A 25793-nucleotide genomic window follows, 5' to 3' on the forward strand; every position below is an offset into this window, starting at 1 on the left:
AAGGGGGGTTGCCTTTGTAATTAAAAAAAAAATTTTTTTTTTTTTTTTGAGGTGGAGTTTCGCTCTTGTTACCCAGGCTGGAGTGCAGTGGCTCGATCTCAGTTCACCGCAACCTCCTCCTTCTGGGTTCAGGCAATTCTCCTGCCTCAGCCTCCTGAGTAGCTAGCTGGGATTACAGGCACGCGCCACCATGCCCAGCTAATTTTTTTTTGTATTTTTAGTAGAGACGGGGTTTCACCATGTTGACCAGGATGGTCTCGATCTCTTGACCTTGTGATCTACCCGCCTCGGCCTCCCAAAGTGCTGGGATTACAGGCTTGAGCCACCGCGCCCGGCTGTAATTTAAAATTTTAACATTAAAGAATCTAGTTTAAAGAAATCATCAGCAATGCAGACAAAGGTTCACACAAAATAATCATCACTAAGATATTCTCTAAGCATTACTCCCAACGTTTAACAGTGAAAATAGCCTAAGTAACAGCAATGAAGGAAAAGGAAGAAATGCAAGCCTCTGAGATAAAATGTATTTAGGAATACATTTGTACGTAGACAGTAAAATGTTAACAGTAGTTACTTCTGGGCGGTGGATCTTAAAGTCAATCTTATTTAATCTTTTCATAAGTTTCCTCATGTTATTCCTCAGTGGAAATTAATTATTTTTATAATCAGAAAAAAATTAATTTTTAAAAAAGGCTGACAATTGAAGAACTAAAGAAGGAAAAGCATTCCATGTATTTCTCAGGCTACAGTCTACCTTCTTGCAGATCTTGCAAAACTAGCAACTACTTCCACCAAGGACTATCTTCTTGTGGTCATCTTTAGGTAAATGGAACTGATATTGTATTTACCTAGCTGGAATCTTTTATGATTTGCCAGCTAGGTTTTCTACTCATGTTCTTGAAATGTGTTATAATGATTACTGCAGTCCACTAAGCAGATAGAGATTGTGCTTTCAGATAGAGCTTTTAGTTTCTGTTTAATTTATGTCACACACGAAAGGCCGAGCAAGCCCTCCCTGAAAGCACTGCTGAAGGTGACGCGAAGGACTGCAGAGTGGTTAAGTCCCAAGCTCCCAATAATCTATGGCAATTTCTATTTCACTCGAACCCATTTCCATTTATACACTATATTCAAGCATGACAAAATGCAAGTGCTGCGAGTGTCTTGCCAAAAACTTTAAAAATAAAAACCACACCCACCATGATTATCACTGGTTCACTCTCCAATGCAAATTGAGTTAAATAAATCGGCATGCTAAAGATAGATCTTCCTGTGTGAAAAGCTCAATGTCTGCAATCAGTGTGACAAAGTAAAAAGACACAATGTGTCACCATGATTAACTGAACCTCAAACATGCACATCCCAAGCTGCTGTGCAGATGTGTGATGCTGATAAGATGAACTTATTGTAAAGCTTTCTGACTGCCAAGAAATACGCTCTAAAAGCCACACCCGAAAGGTCTAGGAGAAAGCCCAGTATGAAGTCACCGACAAAGAAGAAAATATCACCCAACTCAAGGTTCAGTCTTTTGGGCAGGGCTGAAAGGGCTTTGGGGAGAACCGTCCTATGTCTTTATTTTGCATATATATACAGATATATATGAAAGAGGCCTAGAGAGGTTGAGTCACTTGCTCCAAGCCGCACAGCAAGTAGCAGAATTGATATTAGAATCCTGGCTTTACCCAGGTCCTACCACCCTTTCAGGTCAAATTTTCCTATAATGGCATAGTTCTTGACCAAGAAATCTTTCTGGGAGTCTAGAAAGATCGGGAGGTGTTGAAATGAAAATAATGAGCCCATAGGGCAGAGAAGGAAAACTGAGGCACTATGAGATGGAATCTTTTAACAATTAGTCAGCGGGTGTTATAGGGGACTTTATCCACTGTCTTCTCACCCAATGTAGATATTTATCACCTGAATCAAGAAACAGTTTAGAGCTAAATGACTCAGAATCCAAGCTCACAGTTCCTACCTGCTTCAGCTGTTTTGGCCCTGAAGTTAGACCACTAAGAAGTGTGAGAGGTAGCTTATCTTACCAAATGAAATATCTGTTTGCAGCCTCATCAGGCAAGTAACTGCCATCCATCTAGGTCAAAAGTTTTCCCCTTGATTTCCTCAAATATTCTTTGAAGTCACTTTTTTGTCATCATTTAAAATTAGTTACACAGGTATGGAAGAGAAAGGACTTTCATAAGACAGCTAAGATGTGGTCACAGCCCGCCTGAAAAACAGATGAACACAAGAATGGTAGAAAGAGCAATAGACTTGGAGTCAGCAGATGTGGAGGTTACTGAACTTTTCTGAGCCTTTACTTTCCTCTTCTGGAAATCTCTGTTACAGGATTGCTGTGAGGTCTAGATCTAAACGAAGCAACATTTGTAAAGAGCATACCACAGCGCTTGGCTAATGTATGTTAGCTACGGCGAATACTTTCATTGTCGTTAACGTTGGTACGTCTTAGTTTTGCTACTGATTACCTAGATGAGAGCATCTCAAACTTGAACATGCACAGGAAACATCAGGGATCTTGGTAAAAGGCAGACTCTTCTTTTTTAAAAAATACAGATGAGGGGCTGGGCGCAGTGGCTCACGTCTGTAATCCCAGCACTTTGGGAGGACAAGGTGGGCAGATCATGAGGTCAGGAGTTCGAGACCAGCCTGACCAACATGATGAAACCCCGTTTCTACTTAAAAAAAAAAAAAAAAAGCCGGGCATGGTGGCACACACCTGTAATGCCAGATACTTGGGAGGCTGAGGCAGGAGAATCACTTGAACCCAAGAGGTAGAGGTAACAGTGAGCCGAGATTGTGCCATTGCACTCCAGCCTGGGCAACAAAGCGAGACTCTGTCTCAAAAAAAAAATACAGATAAGGTCTCACTATTTTGCCCAGGCTGGTCTCGAACTCCTGGCCTTCAGTGATCTTCCTGCCTTGGCCTCCCAAACTGCTGGGATTATAAGCCTAAACCACTGCACCCAGCCTAGATTCTGCATTTCTGACAAGGTCCTGGGAACATGGGCACATGTCCTCCGTCACAGAGAACACACTTTGAGCAGCAAGGATCTCCCTGACTCTGCACCTAGAAGATGCTTAACATTACTGACAAAAACAAGTGACCTCTCCACACCACAATGTCTTCATCTGTAAACGGGATAATAAGTACTCCACATGGTCTCAACTGACAATTAGTAAATGAGAATGCACAGGGAAGAGTGTTCTAAACTGCAAAGTTATACCAAAAGCAGTGGTAGCCAAGCGCAGTGGCTCATGCCTATAATCCCAGCACTCTGGGAGGCCAAGGCAGGAAGACTGCTTGAAGCCAGGAGTTTGAGACTAGTCTGCAACATAGCAAGATCCCATCTCTACAACAATAATTTTTATTTATTTATTATTATTATTTTGAGACAGAGTCTCACTCTGTTGCCAGGCTGGAGGGCAGTGGAGCAATTTCAGCTCACTCTAACCTCTGCCTCCTGGATTCAAGTGATTCTCCCACCTCAGCCTCCCGAGTACCTGGGACTACAAGTGTGCACCACCACACCTAGCTCATTTTTGTATTTTTAGTAGAGATGGGGTTTCAACATGCTGGCCAGGATGGTCTCGAACTCCTGATCTCAGGTTATCCACATGTCTTGGCCTCCCAAAATGCTGAGATTACAGGCATGAGTCACCACACCTAGCTGTCTAAAAAAAAAAAAAAAAAAAAAAAAAAAAAATTTCTTTTGAGATGGAGTCTTGCCCTGTTGCCCAGGCTGGAGTGCAGTGGCATGATCTCAGCTCACTGCAACCTCCGCCTCCTGGGTTCAAGCGATTCTTTTGCCTCAGCCTCCTGAATAGCTGTGATTACAGGCATGCACCTCCACATCTGTCTAATTTTTGTATTTTTAGGAGAGACAGCGTTTCACCATGTTAGTCAGGCTGGTCTCAAACTCCTGACCTCATAATCCACCTGCTTCAGCCTCCCAAAGTGCTGGGATTACAGATGTGAGCCATCACGCCTGGACCCCAAAATTCGCTTTTTAATTAGCCAGGCATGAGGGTACATGCCTTGGTTCCAGCCACTTAAGAGACTGAGATAAAAGGATCTGAGCCTGGGAGTTCAAGGCTGTGGGGAGCCATGATCACATCACTGCATACCAACCTGGGTGACAGGGGGAGACCCTGTCTCCAAAATTAATTAATTAGTTAATTAAATTTAATTAAATAAACAAGTAGCAGTAGAAAGACTATTAGTCTTACTATTCACAATGTTGAATGTACAACACTGTAATGCCCAGATTTACAAGTACACTTACTGGAATATATAACAATGAGGCTTGAATTCCCTTGCTCAGAAGAGATACTCCATTCAAGAATCCTCTAGGAATTCTGGTAGAGTACAACAGGTTTTCCAGGCATTCTCAAGTTGAAAGCTCTGAAACTCTAGAACTGTCATTTGGTGGCCAGGAAAGAACCACTTTGGCAGGCAGAGAGTGGCCATTTGGGGCACCGAGTGAACTCCACTAGTGATTCCACTCCTTCTTCCAGAGCTGGCCAGATTCCCTCAGCCAAGATCCCGAGTCAGCACTGCAATGCCAACAGCACAAGACAGAAAGACAGATGGGTATTGCCCTGGCAAAGCCCACACCTGCCGCTCCACAGGCTGGCAAAGAGCCATACTATAGAAAAGCAGGGCTCTTTTCTTTTCTTCTTTGGTTCACAGTGGGAACTTCAAGTTTCAATCAGTTACACCTGGTTAGCTTCCGTCAGCATAACCTGTGATTTCCTCCCCACAGACTATAAAGTATGATGCTTATATCTTGTGCCTCTCCTCTAAGGGGCTCGAAATAAACTATGAATAATTCTTCCTCATAGGGCCCATTACCAAAATCCTCTCATCATTTCAGAGACAGATGGCATCTCTAACACCTACTTAATTGCTCAGGCCAAAAACCCAGGAGTCATCCTTAATTCCTCTTTCTCTCACCCTCACTCCACCATCCTGCTGGTTCTACCTCCAAAACACATCCCCAACCCATCCTCTTTTACCACCTCCACTGCCACCAACCTAGAAGGCCACTATCTTCTCTTGCCTAACCTAACTAGCCTCCTGCCTGCCACTCCTATGCCCTCTAAAATTCATTGGCCACAGAGGCCAGAGTGATTATTTTAAAAAACAAAAATAGATCATGTCACTCCCCTTTTCCAGAACCTCCAATGATTCCCACAGCTTTTAGGACAAAATCTCAGTTCCTTACTCTGGCAGACAAGGCCCTGTATGATCCGAGATGCATCCCCTACATCTACCACCTCCCGTCTCTGCCTTCGACTCACCTGTCCCAGCCATTCTAAGCCTCCTTGAAGTTTCTAGAACTTACCAAGCTTGTTCCAACCTCACAGCCTTTACCTTTGCTCTTCTTTCTAACACATCTTCAAATGGCTGGCCCCTCCCTGGGAGCAAATCTCAGCAAAAATAACACTACCCTAGCAATGCCTTTTTTCTTTTTTCTTTTCTTTTTTTTTGGAGACTGAGTCTTGCTCTGTCACCCAGGCTGGAGTGCAATGGCGTGATCTCAGCTCACTGCAGCCTCCGCTTCCTGGGTTTAAGCGATTTTCATGTCTTGGCCTCCTGAGCAGCTAGCACTGCAGGCAGACGCCACCACACCCAGCTAAGTTTTGTATTTTTAGTAGAGACAGGATTTCACCCCAGCACTTATTCCTTATCCAAATTCCCTTGTTCATTTATTGGTGTATTTTTCTGTTTGCTGCCAGTAGAATATAAGCTGCATGAGAGCGAAGGACTCAAGTACCTTTCTACTATGATATCTCCAGGCTAACACAGAACTGACACATCCTAGGTGCTCAGGAGATGCTGAATAAATAAAATCTGGGGAGGATAGTGGCAAGTGCACTTGAAGTCCGAAGACTGAATTCCAACGTGAAATGGGCACTCACTGACATCAGGCTTCTTGGCTTCTCTTCAGATTTCTCAACTATAAAACTGAGACCCTCATTTGCACCTTACCTTCCTTGAAGGGACACAGAGAAGAGTAAACGAGTAAAAGAATGTGGAAGCAAGTGTAAGCATTTTTGTAAACCATTAGGCACCATATTGTTATTGTCAAGTACTGTGACTCTCTGTTACAGGAGAGGAGGCTCTTTCTCGGGGACTTGTGAATTAATGGATGAAAAGGCTTAGGAAGCAATCTGAGGTTTCTAATCCAGGCACCTCACAGAAGTCTAGGGACACAACAAAAGAGATTAGAATCAGTGGCTTTATTCTGCAGCCAGGCAAACATAAGATATGAATTCATTTAAAGAAGTCAAATTATTTCTAATGCAGTAATTTGCAAAGCAAGCTCTGAGTTCCTTGAAGGAGATCAATGTGGGATTGATCTCCACATCCTCCATGTGCCTAGCACAAGGGGATTTAGCAAATATTTACTGAATTGGCTGTTGGGCTACCAAACCTGACATCCTACCAACAGCTTTCACCTTTCTTTGCAACCCATTGTGGCACAGGGTTACAGGTTCCTGGGGCAACTGCATAAAAATATCAACCTTTATATAATGCCTTGATGGCTACTGTTTCATGCTTGCAATGATGCTATGGTTGACAGACCTGGTATTATCATTTGCTTTAATTTATTCGTTTGCCAACCATAAATGGAAAATACAGTACGAGCACCACATCAGTCCAAATAACAATAGCTAATGTTTATCAAATATGCTGGGCACTTTACAAATATTGGGTTCAAATAAATCCTCAGAACGGCTATACATAATATGTACTATTATTATCCTCATTTTTTTTTAGATGGAGTCTCACTCTGTCACCAGGCTGGAGTGCAGTGGTACAATCTCAGCTCACTATAACTTCTGCCTCCCAGGCTCAAGTGATTCTCCTACCTCAGCCTCCTGAGTAGCTGGGACTACAGGTGCCCACTACCATGCCCGGCTACTTTTTTTTTATTTTTTAGTAGAGACACGGTTTCACCATGTTGGCCAGGATAGTCTTGATCTCTTGACCTCATGATCTGCTCACCTCGGTCTCCCAAAGTGCTGGGATTACAGGCATGCGCCACCACGCCCAGCCTACTATCCCCATTTTACAGATGAGGAAACTACACCACCAAGGTGTTCCAAATTAACTATGAATAATTCTTCCTCACATGGCTCCTTGCCAAAGAGTCCTCTCATCATTTCAGAGGCACTGAGCATCATTTCAGAGGTAAAGTAGCGCCTCTCCGCTCAGTAGCATACAGCTTGGAAGTGGTAGAGCACCTCTCCGCTCAGTAGCATACAGCTTGGAAGTGGTAGAGCACCTCTCCGCTCAGTAGCATACAGCTTGGAAGTGGTAGAGCACCTCTCCGCTCAGTAGCATACAGCTTGGAAGTGGTAGAGCACCTCTCTGCTTTTAACCACAACTGCCTAACAGCACTGAAAGGGCCTTCAGTATAATCTAGCCTAGTCCCCTCGTTTTAGAGGAGGGAATGAGAGACAGAGAAGCCCACTTTTAAAGATTCCAGCTCTCAGTCCGGGCATAGTGGCTCACGCTTGTAATCCCAGCACTTTGGGAGGCCAAGGCAGGCAGATCACCTGAGATTGGGAGTTCGAGGTCAGCCTGACCAACATGGAGAAACTCTGTCTCTACTAAAAATATAAAATTAGCCAGGAGTGGTGGCACACACCTGTAATCCCAGCTACTCGGGAGGCTGAGGCAGGAGAATTGCTTGAACCGGGGAGGCAGAGATTGCGGTGAGTTGAGATCACTCCATTGCACTCCAGACTGGGCAACAAGAGCAAAACTCCATCTCAAACAAACAAAAAAGATTCCAGGCCTTTTCTGAGGTCCTCACTTTGTATGGTATCTACTTAAATGAAGCTTTACCTGAGATTTTGTTTCCTTGCCTTTTGAAGAAAAGCTTCTAGCTAGTTAAAAGTAACAAAAGAATAACTGTGGCCTTATAATAGCAACTGTTGCAAAATCAAACACAACAGTGAATGGAGGATAAAATACAGCATTTACCTAGAAACATGTCCACTTTAATCACTTAATAGACGCAAGATCCTTAGGTAGTGGCCGGATGTGGTGGCTCAAGCCTGCAATCCCAGCACTTTAGGAGGCCGAGGCGGGTGTATCACTCAAGCCAGGAGTTTAAGACCAGCTTGACAAACATGGCAAAAGCCTGTCTACTAAAACCACAAAAATTAGTGGGCGAGGTAGTGAACATCTATAGTCCCAGCTACTCAGGAGGCTGAGGCAGGAGAATTGCTTGAACCTAAGAGGCGGAGGTTGCAGTGAGCTGAGATTGCGCCACTACACTCCAGCCTGGGAAACAGACTGAGATTCAGTCTCAAAAAAAAAAAAAAAAATTCTTAGGCAGGTCCCTTCCTTTACTTTTCGGAACCTGTTTCCTCTTTGGCAAAATGAGGATGACATCACCAGCTACCTGGCAAAGTCTACATAAAGAGAAAATGAAATAATATACCTGGTAAAGTGCTTCTTAATCATGTGCTTATAGATAGTTATTACTGCTTTAAGCACTTCCCAAAGGACATAAAGATGCCTATTTTCTCCTGGAAGAGTCAACGAAGCCCAAGTAGAAAATCAGACCATGGGCCAAGCCCGGTGGCTCACGCCTGTAATCCCAGCACTATGGGAGGCGGAGCCAAGCAGATCATGAGGTCAAGAGATCAAGACCAGCCTGGCCAATATGGTGAAACCCCATCTCTACTAAAAATACAAAAATTAGCTGGGTGTGGGAGGCTGAAGCGGGAGAATCACTTGAACCCAGGAGTCAGCGGTTGTTGTGGTGAGCCGAAATCTCTCCACTGCACTCCAGCCTGGCAACAGAGTGAGACTCTGTCTCAAAAGAAAAGAAAGAAAATGAGATCATGACCCCAACTATTTCCAAGAGCTTGACCTCAAAGCGTTTCCCAGGGCTACTTGTAGAAGTCCACTACTTCCCTTGCTCTGAGCAGAATGCAGAAGTAAAACTGGGGTTGGAGGTTGGCATGGCAGGAGGACTACCCATATGAGCTGGCACTCTACACACCTACACCTAACCTGTCCCAAAGTCATCTCCTCCTGTAAGTCTTGCCCTCCTACCCTAGACACCTCATGATAGCTGGTTGAGCAGGTACTATTCTGCCAAGCTACTTGACATACTCAGTCTCATTGGATTTCCACAGTCGTCTATAATCCCATTTCACAGATAAGACAAAGAAGACTCAGAGAAATTAACTCACTCAGGGTCACACAGTTACTAAGTGGAAATACCACATCTCTAGTAACTCACTCAGTCTTCAAACTGGCTGCTTGGTCTCCCATGCTAGGGTTCCCTGAGAAGGCTCCATCTCCCCATTTAGGGCACTTTCACATACACGTCTCATCACCTTAACCACTCTGAGAAGCAAGGTTACGACCCCACTGGACAAACAGGTCAACTAAGGCCAGAGAGTAGAAAAGACTTGCCCAAGGTCACACAGCAAGCCCGGGACAGCAATGAGGTTCGGACCCCAGGCTCTCGCTTCCCCGCCCTCCTCCCAAACTGGTTCCCTGACCACAACCACAAGGACCCCAGGTGGGCTGCGACCCAGGTTGGTCCTGTCTGGGGGGTCGGGCCGCGAACCCGCCCGGGGAAGAAGGGGCGAGGCCGTCGGGACGACTAGAGGATGCCCGGGAGGCAGGGCAGAGGATGCTCCGGCTCGCAGGACAGCAAAGCCAGGCGGCGGCGAGGGCCCGCCGCAAAAATCCCAGGCAGCCACACGGATCGGCCCTGCTCGGCGGACGCCCGGCACCTCCGACTCACCTGCGGCCGGAACCAAAAGCGGGCGGCGGCGGCGGCGGCGGCGGCGGCGGCGGCGGCGGGGGCGGCGAACCCCTGGCTCAGCCATTCCCCGCTGCCCCGGATGGGGAGAGACAGTGGCCGCTCACTTCCTTAGCAACCTGGCTCCGCGACCCACTTCCTTAGCAACCAGTGTCAATTTCAATAACTTTATTGGAACACGAGCAGCGGACAGGCAAAGCCGGGTGGGAGGGGCCGGGCGGGGCTCTGTCGGTGCTGGCGCTTAGCCGGGGGCTCAACACACCTCGGCCTCCTCGTCCACCTAAGCGGGGAGAGCGGCGCGCAACGTGGCCTGCCTCAGTTTCTCATCTGTAAAATGGAACACACGCGATTTCAGCCGCCGTTCAACCTTTCCTAAACGTTTTCACGTCTCCTATCTGATCGGTGTCTCAAACTGCTACAGAGATCGTTCCCATTTAGAGTGCCCCCAGTGACTCAATCCAAACTCCTGTAGGCATCCTTGTTGTTTCTTTCCCGTCCCTTACCCAATCCAGTCAGTCACGACCGCACCAGGCAAGGCCAGGCCACGCTCATCTCTAGCATCTGGTCTCTCTTCCGTTCCTTGGTCCAGCTCTGCCTGGACAATCCATTTTCCATAAGGTGGCCCGAGTAATTATTTAAAACAGATCATAAGTCAGGTGCAGTGGCTCACGCCTGTAATCCCCGCACTTTGGGAGGCCGAGGCAGGTGAATCACCTGAGGTCAGGAGTTCGAGACCAGCCTGGCCAACATGGTGGAACCCCATCTCTACTAAAAATACAAAATTAAGCTGGGCGTGGTGGTGTGTACTTGTAATCCCAGCTACTTAGGTGGTGGAGGCAGGAGAATCACTTGAACCCGGGAGGCGGAAGTTGCAGTGAGCAGAGATGGCACCACTGGACTCCAGCCGGGGCAACAAGAGTGAAACTCCGTCTCAAAAATAAAAATTAAATAAATAAATAAAACAGATCATGCCACTCCCTGGTTAATATTCGATTTAATGGAGTCCCATTGCTCTTAGAATCAAATCTAAAGTCCTTATTACCTCCTGCAAAAATCGTTAAAATTCTGTTCCATCCACACTGGCCTAGAAGGGCAGGTTCCAACTCCCATGGAAGGTTCCAGCTTACACTTGCTGTTCCCCACTAAACAGAAACTCCATAAGAGCAGTCTTTTATTTGTTCACTCTTGTATCCCCATACCTGGAACCAAGCTTAGTCAATAGTAGGTGGTCAATAAATATGTGTTGCTCCTTGAATGGATGAATGCCTGAGATGCTTTTCCTCACCTGCCCACCCCTACTTTTTGCCTGTTGTGTCAGATATTGCTACTTCCTCTTGAAAACTTATTTCTTCTTGCTCCTGGACACACACAGCTAGACAATATTTCCCAGCCTTCCTTACAGTTCAGATCAAGTTCTGGCCAATTAAGTGTGATGTGTGCCATTCTCAGGCCTGACCCATCAAAACTCCCACATAATTTGATTTACAGTTTCTCTAAAGTGAAGAAGTTTATTTTATTTTTATTTTTAAATAAAATAATAAAGGAAATACCAAAAGAGACTGCACCCAGCCTCTTTTGGTGTTTCCTAAGGCTAATAATTGCTTCGTTTCCCTCCTCCCCACTTTCATTAGCTTTCTTTGCAGCTATTAATTTTTTCCTATGCGGTTAATAAATTAGACAAATAACCAGCAAAGTGATTTTTCCAGATGTGTAACATAACAAATAATATGGCTGGGTGTGGTGGCTCATGCCTGTAATCCCAGCACTTTGGGAAGCAGAGGCCGGCAGATCACCTGAGGACAGGAGTTCAAGACCAACCTGGCCAACATGGAGAAACCATGTCTCTACTAAAAATACAAAAATTAGCCAGGTGTGGTGGGGGGTGCCTGTAATCCCCACTATTCAGGAGGCTGAGGCAGGAGCATTTCTTGAACCCAGGAGGTGGAGATTGCAGTGAGCCGAGATCACCCCATTGCACTCCAGCCTGGGTGACAAGAGCAAAACTCCATCTCACAAAATCAACAACAACAACTTAAAAAAAAAAAGTTCATGAATTCTCTTTTGTGTTTTTCTCCTGAAGTCTTCAGCTCTGAGCTGGAACAGCATTCTCCAGGCCTACTGCACAGCTGTCATACTGAATTTTTCTACATCCTACTCCTAGTTGGGATTCCCTGTGCCCTGGACCTTATGTCTCAAACTTCTGAATTGTGGACTTACTCTGTCATCTCTGTGCAGCACATCTTTCTGTAGATTCCTGAGAAAGGTTGCAAAGAAGCAAATATGTTTAGTCCTTGTATGTCTAAATATGTCTCTATATGGTTTTCACACTTGATTAATAGTTTAGCAGGGTATAGAAATGTAGGCTGAACATTGGGTGTGGTGGCTCATGCCTGTAGTCCCAGCACTTTGGCAGGCTGAGGTGGGCAGATCACCTGAGGTCGGGAGTTTGAGACCAGCCTGACCAACATGGAGAAACCCTGTCTCTACTAAAAATACAAAATAAGCCAGGTGTGGTGGCACATGCCTGTAATCCCAGCTACTCAGGAGGCTGAGGCTGGAGAATCACTTGAATCTGGGAGGCGGAGGTTGCGGTGAGCTGAGATCATGCCATTGCACTCCAGCCTGGGCAGCAAGAGCAAAACTCCATCTCAAAAAAAAAAAAACAAAAAAAGGAAAGAAATCTAGGCTGAAAATTATTTTCTCTCAGAATTTTAAAAGCATTGCATTATTGTTTCCAGTATCCAGATTTAAGACATCTAATGTCATTCTTAATCCTATTGCTTTGTATGTATCTTGTTCTTTTTTTTATTTTTAATATTTGAAAACTTTTAGGCTATCATTTTTTTTTTTTTTTTTTGAGATGGAGTTTCACTCTTGTTGCCCAGGCTGGAGTACAGTGGCACGATCTCAGCTCACCGCAACCTCCGCCTCCTGGGTTCACATGATTCTCCTGCCTCAGCCTCCTGAGTAGCTGGAATTACAGGCATGTACCATGTTGCCCAGTTAATTCTGTGTTTTTAGTACAGACAGGGTTTCTCCATGTTGGTCAGGCTGGTCTCAAACTCCTGACCTCAGGTAATCCACTCACCTCAGCCTCCCAAATTGCTGGGATTACAGGTATGAGCCACCATGCCTAGCTAGGCTATCATCTTTATCCATAATGTATTTGATGGTGATTCCCCTCAGTAAGGCTTTTCCTCACTTGTGTTAGCTGGGCCTTTTCAGTCTGGAGACTTATATCCCTCTAACCTAGGAAATTTTCTTGTATTATTTCTGTGATAATTTTCTTCCCTTCTATTTTTTTCCCCCCTGAGACAGTGTCTCGCTATTTTGCACAGGCTGGAATGCCTGTGGCATGATCATGGCTTACTGTAGCCTCAACCTCCCAGGTTCAAGTGATCCTGGCACCTCAGGTGCATACCACCATGCCTGAATAATTTTTCTATCTTTTGTAGAAATGATGTCTTACTGTGTTGCCCAGCTGTTCTCAAACTCCTGGGATCAAGCAATCCTCCTGCCTTGACCTCCCAAAGTGTTGGGATTACAGGACTGAGCCATCACACATGGATCACTCCTCCATTTTTTTTTTTCTTCTTTCGGGAATTTCTTAGTCAAGAGTTGTACCTTCGAAACTGATCTCTTAATTTTCTGTTTTTCTCTATTTTCCCTCTTTTTGACTTTTTTGATCCACTGTGTGGGAGATTTCCATCCATATCTTTATTTTTAGTGTCTCTCTCTTCTAGGGAGGAATCTGGGCTTGTCTTTTAGTCATCAAAACAATATTCCCTGCAGACATTTGGGTCATAACTTCCTCCCCCTGTTAAGTCAGTTACTCCTTCCTCTTCTGTCTCTGTTTTCCAAAAACTTGCTGAAATCCCTGGGCCACTAATATCTCCTTTTGCTATTAATGTTCTGGGTTAATACATTTTTTCTTCCTTATTGTCATATAGATGGGGTATGAGGGAGAAAAAAACAAATATATGTCATCAATCCACTATGTTTCACTGGATGTCTTTACTGCTATTTAACAACAATGTATTATATTATTCTTCAAAATAGCGAGGAAACCTGAAATGTACCCAACACATAGAAATGATAAATACTTGGGTGATTATCAGGTACCCTAAATACTCTGACTTTATCATTACACATTTATGCGTGTAACAAAATTGCACATGTACCTTTTGTACAAATATAATGTTTTGAAAACTGTTTAAAATTTTTAAACAGATAGGTAAACGGTATGAACAGATAGTTCAGAGAAAAGGAATAGAAAATATTGCTTTTAAACATAGGAAAAGGAAATATACTTATGCTTACTCACATTAAAGGAAATAAAAATTGAAACAACTTTTTAATTTATTTTTGAGACAGAATCTTGCTCTGTCGCCCAGGCTTCAGAGCAGTGGTGCAATCTCAGCTCACCGGAACCTCTACCTCCGGGTTCAATTGATTCTCATGCCTTAGCCACCCGAGTAGTTGGAATTACAGGCATGTGCCACCATACCTGGCTATTTTTTGTATTTTTTAGTAGAGGCAGGGTTTTGTCATGTTGGCTAGGCTGGTCTCAAATTCCTAGCCTCAAGTGATCCACCTGCCTCAGCCTCCCAAAGTGCTGGGATTACAGGCATGACCCACCATTGCACCTGGTAGACAAAAAGAGCTTTGGAAAGGTATTGTCGATAATGGTCTGATCTTGATTCTGTCCTTAGCAAGCTGAATAAAGCTGTGTATTGAAATGGGATTAGTAGTAGCAGCTGTACAGTGCACGGTGACTAGTTTGTTCCAGTTTGCACAGGTCTGGAAACTGGAACCCTGCTTTAAGCACCCAAAGTTTCGTGTCCCAAGAAACTCCTTAGTCCAGGCAAACTAGGACGACTGGTTACCCTAGTATGATGGGGTAACGTCTATATTACCAGTATGTTTCAATTCCTGGCATTTCCTTTCCCTACTGTGTCCTCTTTTCCATCTAATCTGGACTACGAGACATTTATTGCTCAGAGGAGGGTTATTTCAGTAGAAAAATAGAGAAAGGACTTTTTGAGTCCCAGAATCTTGGGGAGGAGACTCAGGGAATGAAAGAAGTTTTGAAAAGTCAGAATAGGGCTTTCAAACCTCTCAATTCTAGAGATTTGCTGAATTCAGTAGAGGGGAGAGATGATGAGGATGCAACAAGAGGAAAGAGTCTAACGGGCTGGGACAAAGAGTACTGATCTGGAGAGATCCCATGGACCAGAGCAGAGCCCCTCCTTCCTACCTCCCCCAGAGCAAACTCCAGCCTAGAAATGATCTGGAGTAATTCCGGTAAGCACCATGGTGTCAGTTTACCATAAATAATATAAACCAACTCTGATGGCAGCAGAAAAGGAATTTATTAGCAGGGTAATAGGAAGGCCACAAAATCACCAGGAAGTTTCCAGAAGTGGCCAGGAATAAGGAAGGTGAGGCCATGTGGGACCATGTGCTACCAGACCTGTCTGGTGAGAACACTGGTTGTCCTGCTTTCACTGTGGTCACTCAGCCATGGGCATTGTCTCAACACCATCCTCACCTTCCCTCTCCATAAGAATTCCCCGTAGACTTGACTTCTTTTTTTTTTGGAGACAGGGTCTCACTCTGTAGCCCAGGCTTGAGTGCAATGGTGTGATCTTGGCTCACTGCAACCTCCGCTTCCCGGGTTCAAGCGATTCTCCTGCGTCAGCCTCCCAAGTAGGTAGGATTACAGGTGCCTGCCACTACAGGCAACTGATTTTTGTATTCGTATTAGAGATGGGGTTTCACCATGTTAGCCAGGCTGCTCTTGAACTCCTGACCTCAAGTGATCTGCCAGGCTCAGCCTCCCAAAGTGCTGGGATTGACTTCTGTAATCCAAGTCTTCTGTCAGCCCTAATTGGTCCATCCTTGATCACATGCCCATCTCCTACCTGCAGTGGAATCTGTAAAGACAAACATCTGACCTTTTGGCTTCTATGGTAGGAGAAAGACTTCCTTCCATTCACAAAGTAAGCATTTCCCAGACACAGGGAAGGAGTCCTGTTGCTAAGGGGTGGGGGTGGAGTGGGGAATCCCTTTAAAACCAGACACCTCCTTTGCCAAAACACTCCATTAGCCCTCCTCCTCGACGTCTCTCAGTGAGGACCCTCCCCCCAGTGGCAGGCGTGTTGCCCAGGGACCACCCAGCTGGAATTAAGCCCACCGTGTTATGAAACTTGGCTCAGTCTCCATCCGAGTTATCCTGTGAGGATGCCCCATTTTTAGTGGCTAAGACAACCCAAATTCTGTACCACAGAGAAAGGCACTAGATACCTGGCGATGGGTGGCAGCAGGGGAGTGTGGGCAGGGACATGTTCACACCTATCATGGGTGGGGCTGAATGGAGGCCAAACCAGGAGAAAGGTAGAACATAGTCCTGAAACCCATGGATGGTTTTATTATTATCTCATCCAGGGAAAATAACTCCTGATGGACTCCCTACAAAGCTGACAAGTAGCAGATGGTCTGGCTCCCCATGCAAGGGTAAAATCATGACATTTTCTTTCTTCTCTGACATTCGAGAACAGCGCTGTCCAACAGATCTTTCCACTATGGTGGACATGTTCTGTATCTGTGCTGTCCAATAAGGCAGCCAACAGCCACATGTGGCTACTGAGTACTTGAAATGAGTCTAGTGCTACTGAAAATGGGATTGTATTTATTTAATTTTAATTAGTTTATGCCTAAGCAGCCACATGCAGCTAGTGGTTACATATTGGACAGTGCATCTCTGAGCTATAAAAATGACAAGCATGGACTGTGGGGTCCAGACAGTCTAAGGTTTGAATCCCAGCTCCATTCCTTATGCGTTAGCTGAGTGACCCAGTGCATATCACTTGACCGCTCTGAGACTCACATTTCTCATGTGCAAAATAGAGCTAGAAATACAACTGCTTAGGTTTGTTGTGAGGATTAAATAAAATATGGTGCGGGGCCAGGCACGGTGACTCACACCTATAATCCCGCCACTTAGAGAGGCTGAAGTGGGTGAACTGCTTAAGCTTAGAAATTTAAGATCAGCCTGGGCAACATGGCAAAACCCTCTCTCTACAAAAAACACAAAAATTAGTCAGGCATGGTGGTGCACACCTGTAGTTCCAGCTACTCAAGAGGTTGGTATGGAAGGATTGCCTGAGCCCCGGAAATCGAGGCTGCAATGAGCTGAGATCACGCTCAATGAGTGAGATCATTGCACTCCAGCCTGGGCAACAGAGCAAGATTCTATCTAAAAAAAAAAAAAAAAAAAGATACGGTGCCTGGCACTTAGTAGGTTCTCCATAAATGGTGGCTGTCTTTCGTTTCTTTATCAGTGGGGCCATGGTGTCCTCCAGCAAAGCAATCATCGTAAATGTGCGAAGTTGAGCTTGTGAGAGTTCAGTCTTCCTGGAAATGTAAAACCATTTGGGGAGGAGGGCTGAAGAGGTGTTGTGTAAAAAGACAGAATGCAAGGAGGTGGCATCCCAGCATCCCTTTCAGGAAAAAACAAGACGCAGGGCTTGGACTGAAGCCAAGCACCTGAGATGTGCTTGATGCTTCTCACTTGGCTGAGTGCCCAGGTTCAGAATGGATGGAACTCTGGGACCTGAGGGAGGCTCTAAGGGCTGAGGATGGAGCTAATGGCTTCTAAATTCACGTCTCTGATGTTTTCTGAAGAAAGCCAGACAGGAGTTGGCTGCTAATTGCTTCCTCCTCAGGCACTTAACTGGCTGTGTGACCCTGGGCAAGTGGGTTTACCCTTCAGGGCCTCATTTCCCTGCCTGCTTCCTGCAGGGCTACGGTGAGGGTTCACCCAGGGCATAGGTGTAAAATGCTCTCCCAGCTGTAAGGCCCATCATAGTAAGAGATAAAGAAAACAAATTTTTTTTTTTTTTTGAGACAGTCTCACTGTCACCTAGGCTGGAGTGCAGTGGCGTGGTCTTGGCTCACAGCAACCTCTGTCTCCCAAGTTCAAGTGATTCTCCTGCCTCAGCCTCCTGAGTAGCTGAGATTACAGGCATGCACCACCACATCCGGCTAATTTTGTATTTTTAGTAGAGACGGAGTTTCTCCATGTTGGTCAGGCTGGTCTCGAACTCCCGACTTCAGGTGTAATCCCAGCATCCTGGGGGCCCAAGGTGGGAGGATCCCTTGAGGCCACGAGTTTGAGACCAGCCTGGGTACCGTAGAGAGATTTCACCCTAAAAATTAAAATTAAAAAATTAGCTGGTGATGCATGCCTATAGTCCCAGCTATCTGGGAGTTTGAGGCAAGAGGATCCTCTGAGTCCAGGAGTTTGAAGCTGCAGTGAGCCATGATCATGCCCTTGCACTTTAGCCTGGGTGATGGAGTGAGACCCTGTCTCAAAAACAAACAAATGTATATTATCATCATTTACTTCTCAAATTAGCAGATTTTTTTTAAAGCATCATACTTGGCTGGGCTCAGTTGTTCATGCCTATAATCCTAGCACTTTGGAAGGCCAAGGTGGGAGGATTGCTTGAGCCAGGGAGTTTCAGAGCAGCCCAGATAATACAGTGAGTCCCTGATCTCTACAACAAAATTTAAAAATTAGCCAGGTGTGGTGGCACACACCTGTGGTCCCAACTACTAGAGAGGCTAAGGCAGGATGATTGCTTGAGCCCAGGAGGTTGAGGATTCAGTGAGCCATGATTATACCACTGCACTCCAGCCTGGATGACAGAGCAAGACCTTGTCTTAAAAAAAAAAAAAAAAAGCATCACACACAATGTTGGCAAGGAGCACTTTCATTCCATTGCTGATGGTATTGAGAAATTGACACAAGGCCGGGCGCGGTGGCTCAAGTCTGTAATCCCAGCACTTTGGGAGGCCGAGGCGGGTGGATCATGAGGTCAAGAGATCGAGATCATCCTGGTCAACATGGTGAAATCCCGTCTCTACTAAAAATACAAAAAATTAGCTGGGCATGGTGGTGCGTGCCTGTAATCCCAGCTACTCAGGAGGCTGAGGCAGGAGAATTGCCTGAACCCAGGAGGCGGAGGTTGAGGTGAGCCGAGATCGTGCCATTGCACTCCAGTCTGGGTAACAAGAGCAAAACTCCGTCTCAAAAAAAAAAGAGAAATTGACACAAATTGTAAGAAAAAAATAACATGATGACTAAAAAGCATTTAGTCAGCCCATTCCATTTCTAGGAATCGATTTTGAGAAAATAATGAGATATCCTCACAAAGGTTTAGGCACAAGCTTGTTCACCCCAGCTACATTTGCAACGGGGAAATATTATGTCCAATATTAAAGGAATGGAGAGAATAAACTAAGAGATGTCAGTATGGAGGAATATTATGCTGCCAATTGAAAATGATAATTTTTGGCTGGGCGCAGTGGCTCACGCCTATAATCCCAGCACTTTGGGAAGCTGAGACGGGCAGATCACAAAGTCAAGAGATCGAGACCATCCTGGCCAACATGGTGAAACCCCATCTCTGTACAAACTACAAAAATTAGTTGGACATGGCAGCATGTGCCCGTAGTCCCACGTACACAGGAGGCTGAGGCAGGAGAGTCACTTGAACCCAGAAGGCAGAGGTTGCAGTGAGCCGAGATCACACCACTGCACTCTAGCCTGGCAACAGAGCAAGACTGCATCTAAAAAAAAGAAATGAAAGAAAATCATATTTTTCAACAGCATCCAATGATATGCGGAAATGCTTATGAAAATATAACAAAGTAAAAGGATACCTATACCCATTAAGAAAGAAAAGTTTTTAACTGCTCTGTGGTGCTCTTCAAGAAAGTTTCTTACACAATCAACAGAATTAAAAAGGCAACACACAGAATGGGAGAAAATAGTTGCAATTCATATATTAATGGGTTAATATCCAGGTTTTATAAAGAACTCTGGCCCAGTGCGGTGGCTCATGCTTGTAATCCCAGCACTTTGGGAGGCAGGTGAATGATCTGAGGTCAGGAGTTTGAGACCAGCCTGGCCAACATGGTGAAACTCCATCTCTACTAATACTACAACAAGTAGCCAGGCATGGTGGCACACACCTGTAACCCCAGCTATTCAGGAGGCAGGAGAATCACTTGAACCCAGGAGGCAGAGGTTGCAGTGAGCCAAGATCGTGCCCGGCAACAAGAGCAAAACTCCGTCTCAAAAAATAATAAAAAGGAACTCCTACAACTCAACAACAAACATATAAACAACCCAATTAAAAAATGGCCAAGCCAGGTGCAGTGGCTCACACCTATAATCCCAATGCATTTAGAAGCCAAGGCAGGAGGATCGTGTGAGTTTGAGACAGTCTGAGCAATGTGGTAAGACTCTGTCTCTACAAAAAAACAAGGGGAAAAAATTAGCCTGGCGAGGGTGTGAGCTTGTAGTCCCAGATACTCAGAAAGCTAAGGTAGAGGATCACTTGATCCTTGGGAGGTCAAGGCTCAGTGAGCCATGATTGCACCACTGTGCTCCAGCCTGGGTGACAGAGCAAGACTGTCTCAAAAAAATAAATAATAAAAAAAGGACAAAGGACCTGAATAGACACTTTTCCAAAGAAACTATAGAAATGGCAAAAAATGGCTGGGTGCGGTGGCTCATGCCTGTAATCCCAGCACTCTGGTAGGCTGAGGCGGGGGGATCACCTGAGGTCAGGAGTTCAAGACCAGCCTGACCAACATGGTAAAATCCTGCCTCTACTAAAAATACAAAAGTAGCTGGGCATGGCAGCGGGCACCTGTAATCCCAACTACTTGAGGGGCTGAGGCAGGAGAATCGCTTGAACCCGGTAGGTGTTGCCAAGATCATGCAACCCTAGCCTGGGCAACAAGAGCAAAACTCCGTCTCAAAAAAAAAGAGATGGCAAAAAACACATGAAAAGATATCTATAATCACTAATTATGGAAATGCAAATCAAACCACAATGAGCTATCGCCTCAAACCCATTAGATGATTATTATAAAAAATAAAAATGGCCAGGCACAGTGGCTCATGCCTGTAATCCCAACACTTTGGGAGGCTGAGGTAGGCTGATCATGAGGTCAGGAGTTCGAGACCAGCCTGGCCAACATGGTGAACCCCAATACAAAAATTAGCCAGGTGTGGTGGCAGGCATCTGTAATCCCAACTGTTTGGGAGGCTTAGACAGGAGAATTACCTGAACCTGCAAGGCAGAGGTTGCAATGAGCTGAGACTGCGCCATTGCACTCCAGCCTGGGCTACAGAGTTCTGTCTCAATAAATAAATAAAAATCAATAAATAAAATAAAAAGCAGGTAATACATGCTGGCAAGGATGGAGACACTGGAAACCTCATGCACTGTTGGTGGAAATGTAAAATGGTAGAGGTGCTGATGTGTTAGTTCCTCAAAAAACTAAAAATAGATTTTCATATGATCCAGCAATTCCACTTTAAATACCCAATGGAATTGAAAGCAGGGTCTTGAAGAGATTTCTGGATACCCATGTTCATAGCAGCAGTATTCTCAATAGCCAAAAGGTAGAAGCAACCCACTGTCCCTCAACACAAGAATGGATAACAAAATGCAGTATAAACATAAAATAGAACAGTATTCAACCTTAAAAAGGAATGAGATTCTGACACATGCTACAACATGGATGAATCTTGAGGGTATTATATTAAATGAAATAAGCCAGTCACAGGCCGGGTGCAGTGGCTCATGCCTGTAATCCCAACACTTTGGGAGGCCCAGGCAGGCAAATCACTTGAGGTTAGTAGTTCAAGACCAGCCTGGCCAACACGGTGAAATGCTGTCTCTATTAAAAATACAAAAATTAGCCATGTGTGGTGGTGTGCACCTGTAACCCCAGCTACTCATGAGGCTGAGGCAGGAGAATTGCTTGAACCTGGGAGGTGAAGGATGCAGTGAGCCGAGATTGTGCAACTGCACTCCAGCCTGGGTGACAGAGACTCCGTTTCAAAAAAAAATTATACACAAACACACACACACACACACACACACACACACACACAAATGAACCAGTCACAAAAGGACAAATACAGCATGATTTCACCTGTATGAAGTACTTAGAGTAGTCAAATTCATGGAGACAGAAAATAGGGTAGTAGCGGCTAGGGGCTGGGGAGAGAAAAGGGAAATTGTTTAATGGGTAGCATTTCAGTTTTGACAGATGAAAAGAGCTCTGAGAACTGGCTGTACAATCATGTAAACATGCTGAACACTACTGAATCATACACTAAAAGGGGCAAGTATGGTATATTTTATATATTTTTTACTACAATTTTATTTTATTTTTGAGGCAGGTCTAGCTCTGTCACCCAGGATGGAGTGCACTGAGGGGCACAATCACCACTCACTGCAGCCTCAACCTCCAGGGCTCAAGCGATTCTCTCACCTCAGCCTCCTGAGTAGCTGGGAGGTTTGGGCCACCATGTTCCACTAATTTTTTATCTTTGAATGTTAGCTAGGCTGTTCTCGAATTCCTGGGCTCAAGCGATCCTTCCACCTTGGCCTTCTAAAGTGTTGGGATTACAGTCTTGAATCACAGTGCCTAGCCCTTATGCAATTTTTAAGAAGGAAAGAGGCCAGGTATGGTGGCTCACGCTTATAGTCCCAGCTACTCAGGAGCCTGAGGTGGGAGGATCATCTGAGCTTGGGAGGTGAAGGCTGAAGTGAGCTGTGATCTTGGCCCTGCACTCCAGCCTGGGAAACAGTGAGATCCTGTCTCTAAATAAATAAATAAATAAATAATTGGAGCTCTGTAAACAGGGAGAAGGGAGAGTGTGTATTGAGTAGGCAATCCACAGCATCTGGTACAGGTATGTTACTCTAGATTTTTTATGAAAACACATTTTACCTAATAGGAAGTATGTGTGCATGTGTGTTGGCACAGAGAAAACTAAAGAGAAATACATAAGCCGGGCGCGGTGGCTCACGCTTGTAATCCCAGCACTTTGGGAGGCCGAGGCGGGTGGATCATGAGGTCAACAGATTAAGACCATCCTCGTCAACATGGTGAAACCCCGTCTCTACTAAAAATACAAAAAATTAGCTGGGCATGGTGATGCGTGCCTGTAATCCCAGCACTTTGGGAGGCCGAGGCGGGTGGATCACGAGGTCAAGAGATCGAGACCATCCTGGTCAACATGGTGAAACCCCGTCTCTACTAAAAATACAAAAAATTAGCTGGGCACGGTGGTGCGTGCCTGTAATCCCAGCTACTCAGGAGGCTGAGGCGGGAGAATTGCCTGAACCCAGGAGGCGGAGGTTGCAGTGAGCCGAGATCGTGCCATTGCACTCCAGCCTGGGTAACAAGGGCGAAACTCCATCTAAAAAAAAAAAAAACAAAACATAAAATATTTGCAATGGTCATTATCTTTGGGTATTCAGATTATAGTTGGTTCTTATTTTCCTCTTAACGCCTTTTCCTGTTTTCTAAATTGTATACATAAGCAGAAATCCTGTTTATTATTAAAACAAAGCAGCTGTTGGGGGTTTTCTTTTTCTTGTTTTTGAGACAGCGTCTCATTCTGTCACCTAGGCTGGAGTGAGGGGGTGTGATCTCAGCTCACTGCAACCTCTGCCTTCCAGGTTCAAGTTATTCTCATGTCTCAGCCTCTCAAGTAGCTGGGATTACAGGCATGTGCCAGCACGCCTGGCTAATTTTTCTATTTTTGGTAGAGACATGGTTTCACCATGTTGGCCAGGCTGGCCTCAAACTCCTGATTTCAAGTGATCCTCTCACCTCAGCCCCCCAAAGTGCTGGGATCCCAAGTGTAAGCCACCACACCTGGCCTGTCTGTGGTCTTAATGAAGGCCACCATTCTCAACTCCACCATCTTGGACATGGTGACTATCATGCTAGAATGGTCACCACCTGGAAAGTCAAGAATGTCCATCTGGGTATGTCACTTACCCTCTCCTTCTCTGAGCAGCAAGGCCATTCCCTGTGCCTTGGCCACATGACTCAGGCTCTGCACAAAACTGGCATCTGACACAGGGGTGGCCAATCCATCAGGAAACATTTAATGAAGCAATTGTGTGAAGGACATTGCTTTAGGAAGTATGTGACCCCTTAAAGTGGCTAAGATGTAGAGTTTACACTGGGCTAGGACCCTGGAAATGTGGATAATATTGACTATATAAAATCAATGTGGACTTGGACAAGTCACTTTCCCTCTCTGAGCCTCAGTTTCTTCATCCACAAATGGGCATGACTCCTGCTGGATGACCTCACAGAATTTCTGTGAGAGAGTTGATAATCAAGTGCTGTAGTGAAATGCTCCAGTATTTAATGACCATATGGGAGAGGCATGGTGATTCCTCTAAATGGCCACTAAAGATTCTTGCCAGGTGTGGTGGCTCACGCCTGTAATCCCACCACTTTGGGAGGCTGAGGCGAGTGGATCATCTGAGGTCAGGATTTCAAGACTAGCCTGGCCTTGCCAACATGGCGAAACCTCATCTCTACTAAAAATACAAAAGTTAGCTGGGTGTGGTGGCAGGCACCTGTAGTCCCAGCTACTTGAGAGGCTGAGGTAGGAGAATCACTAGAAACCTGGAGGTAGAATTTGCAGTGAGCCAAGATTGTGCCATTGCACTCCAGCCTGGGCAACAAGAGTGAAACTCTGTTTCAGGGAAAAAAAAAAAAAAAAGATTCCACATGGAGACTGGGGAGCATGGGGTGTGGGAGAATCACCAGACTTGGAGCCAGGCAGAGCCAAATGTGGCTCTCAGGTCTGCCATTGACAGCTGTGGAGATGGACAGAAACTACTTTTTTTTTTCTCACAGGGTCTCACTCTGTTGCCCAGGCTGGAGTACCGTGACATGATCACAGATCCCTACAGCCTCAACCTCCAGGGCTTAAGCAATCCTCCCACCTCAGCCACCCCAGTAGCTGGGACTATAGGTGCACACAGCCACATCCGGCTAATTTTCAATTTTTCTGTAGAAATGGGATCTCACTTTGTTTTCCAGGCTAGTCTCAAACTCCTGGACTCAAAGTGATCCTCCCACCTCAGCCTCCCAAAGTGCTGAGATTGCAGGCGTGAGCCACTTTGCCCTGCCTAGAAACTGATTTCTCACAGCTGGTACGTAATGGACCCAAAGAGCACAGGGTGGTATAAGAGTTCATGAACTTGACCTGGCTGGATTCAAGACCAAATTCTTTCATTTTCAGCTGGGTGTGACTGTTTGACTTTTCCTAAGGAGCATCAGAAGTAAATACACGCAAAGGTACACATTTGACCTTTCATCCCATCGGGGGATGAAAGGGTGAGAGCGCAAGGAGTGGAGGCTGGTGGGAGACGATAATCCACAGACACAATATGGGGGCCTAAGGCAAGGAGACCAAGAGGAGGGCTGCTGGGGGAGCTGAAAATCCCCAAAAGGACATTTATTGAACACTTATGATGAGTTAAGCAGGTCAGTCTTTATAATCATTCTATCATGAAGGTACTATTATTAACCCCACCTTACAGATGGGAAGACTGAGGCTCAGTTCGGTAACTAGCCAAGGTTGTGTAGCTACCACAAGGCAGAGTCAGGTTGTAACCCAAAGCCCACACTCTCTCCTCTGCCTATTATCAGATGACCCTAGATCAGTTCCTCCCCTTCTCTCAAGTCCTCTGCAAATATTGGGTGTGTTTCTAGAACAGAGAGATAAGAAATATCCTATTCCCCTCCTCCCTGGAGGCTCCCAGACTCTGGAGAAGAGGCACAATATATAACTGATTTGAGAAGCACATTCTCAAATGTGCCTTTTGGAAGCACATTCAGTGAGTGACTTGGAAACTGGGATCATTCTTGGTTAGCCCTCTCTGTTTTTGAGACAGAGTCTTGCTCCATTGCCCGGACTGGAGTGCAGTAGCATGATCTCACTCAGCTCATTGCAACCTCCACGTCCTGGGTTCAAGTGATTCTCCTGCCTCAGCCTTCTGAGTAGCTGGGATTAGAGATGCACATGACCATACCCGGCTAGTTTTTGTATTTTTAGTAGAGACAGGGTTTCAT

General features: G+C 45.4%; 1 protein-coding gene across 1 annotated transcript in view; it reads right to left on the reverse strand.

Moving 5' to 3' along the window:
* The window catches only part of KIF3B (kinesin family member 3B), a 48547-nt gene extending 38641 nt beyond the window's left edge, over window positions 1-9906 (reverse strand). Inside the window, exon 1 of the mRNA XM_002747384.5 lies at window positions 9795-9906. The gene's annotated coding sequence lies outside the window, so the exon portion shown is untranslated. The remainder of the gene's footprint in view (window positions 1-9794) is intronic.
* Between the last annotated feature and the right edge of the window lie 15887 nt (window positions 9907-25793).

This window comes from Callithrix jacchus, chromosome 5, assembly GCF_049354715.1.
Source record: "Callithrix jacchus isolate 240 chromosome 5, calJac240_pri, whole genome shotgun sequence".
NCBI classification, from domain to species: domain Eukaryota; kingdom Metazoa; phylum Chordata; class Mammalia; order Primates; family Cebidae; genus Callithrix; species Callithrix jacchus.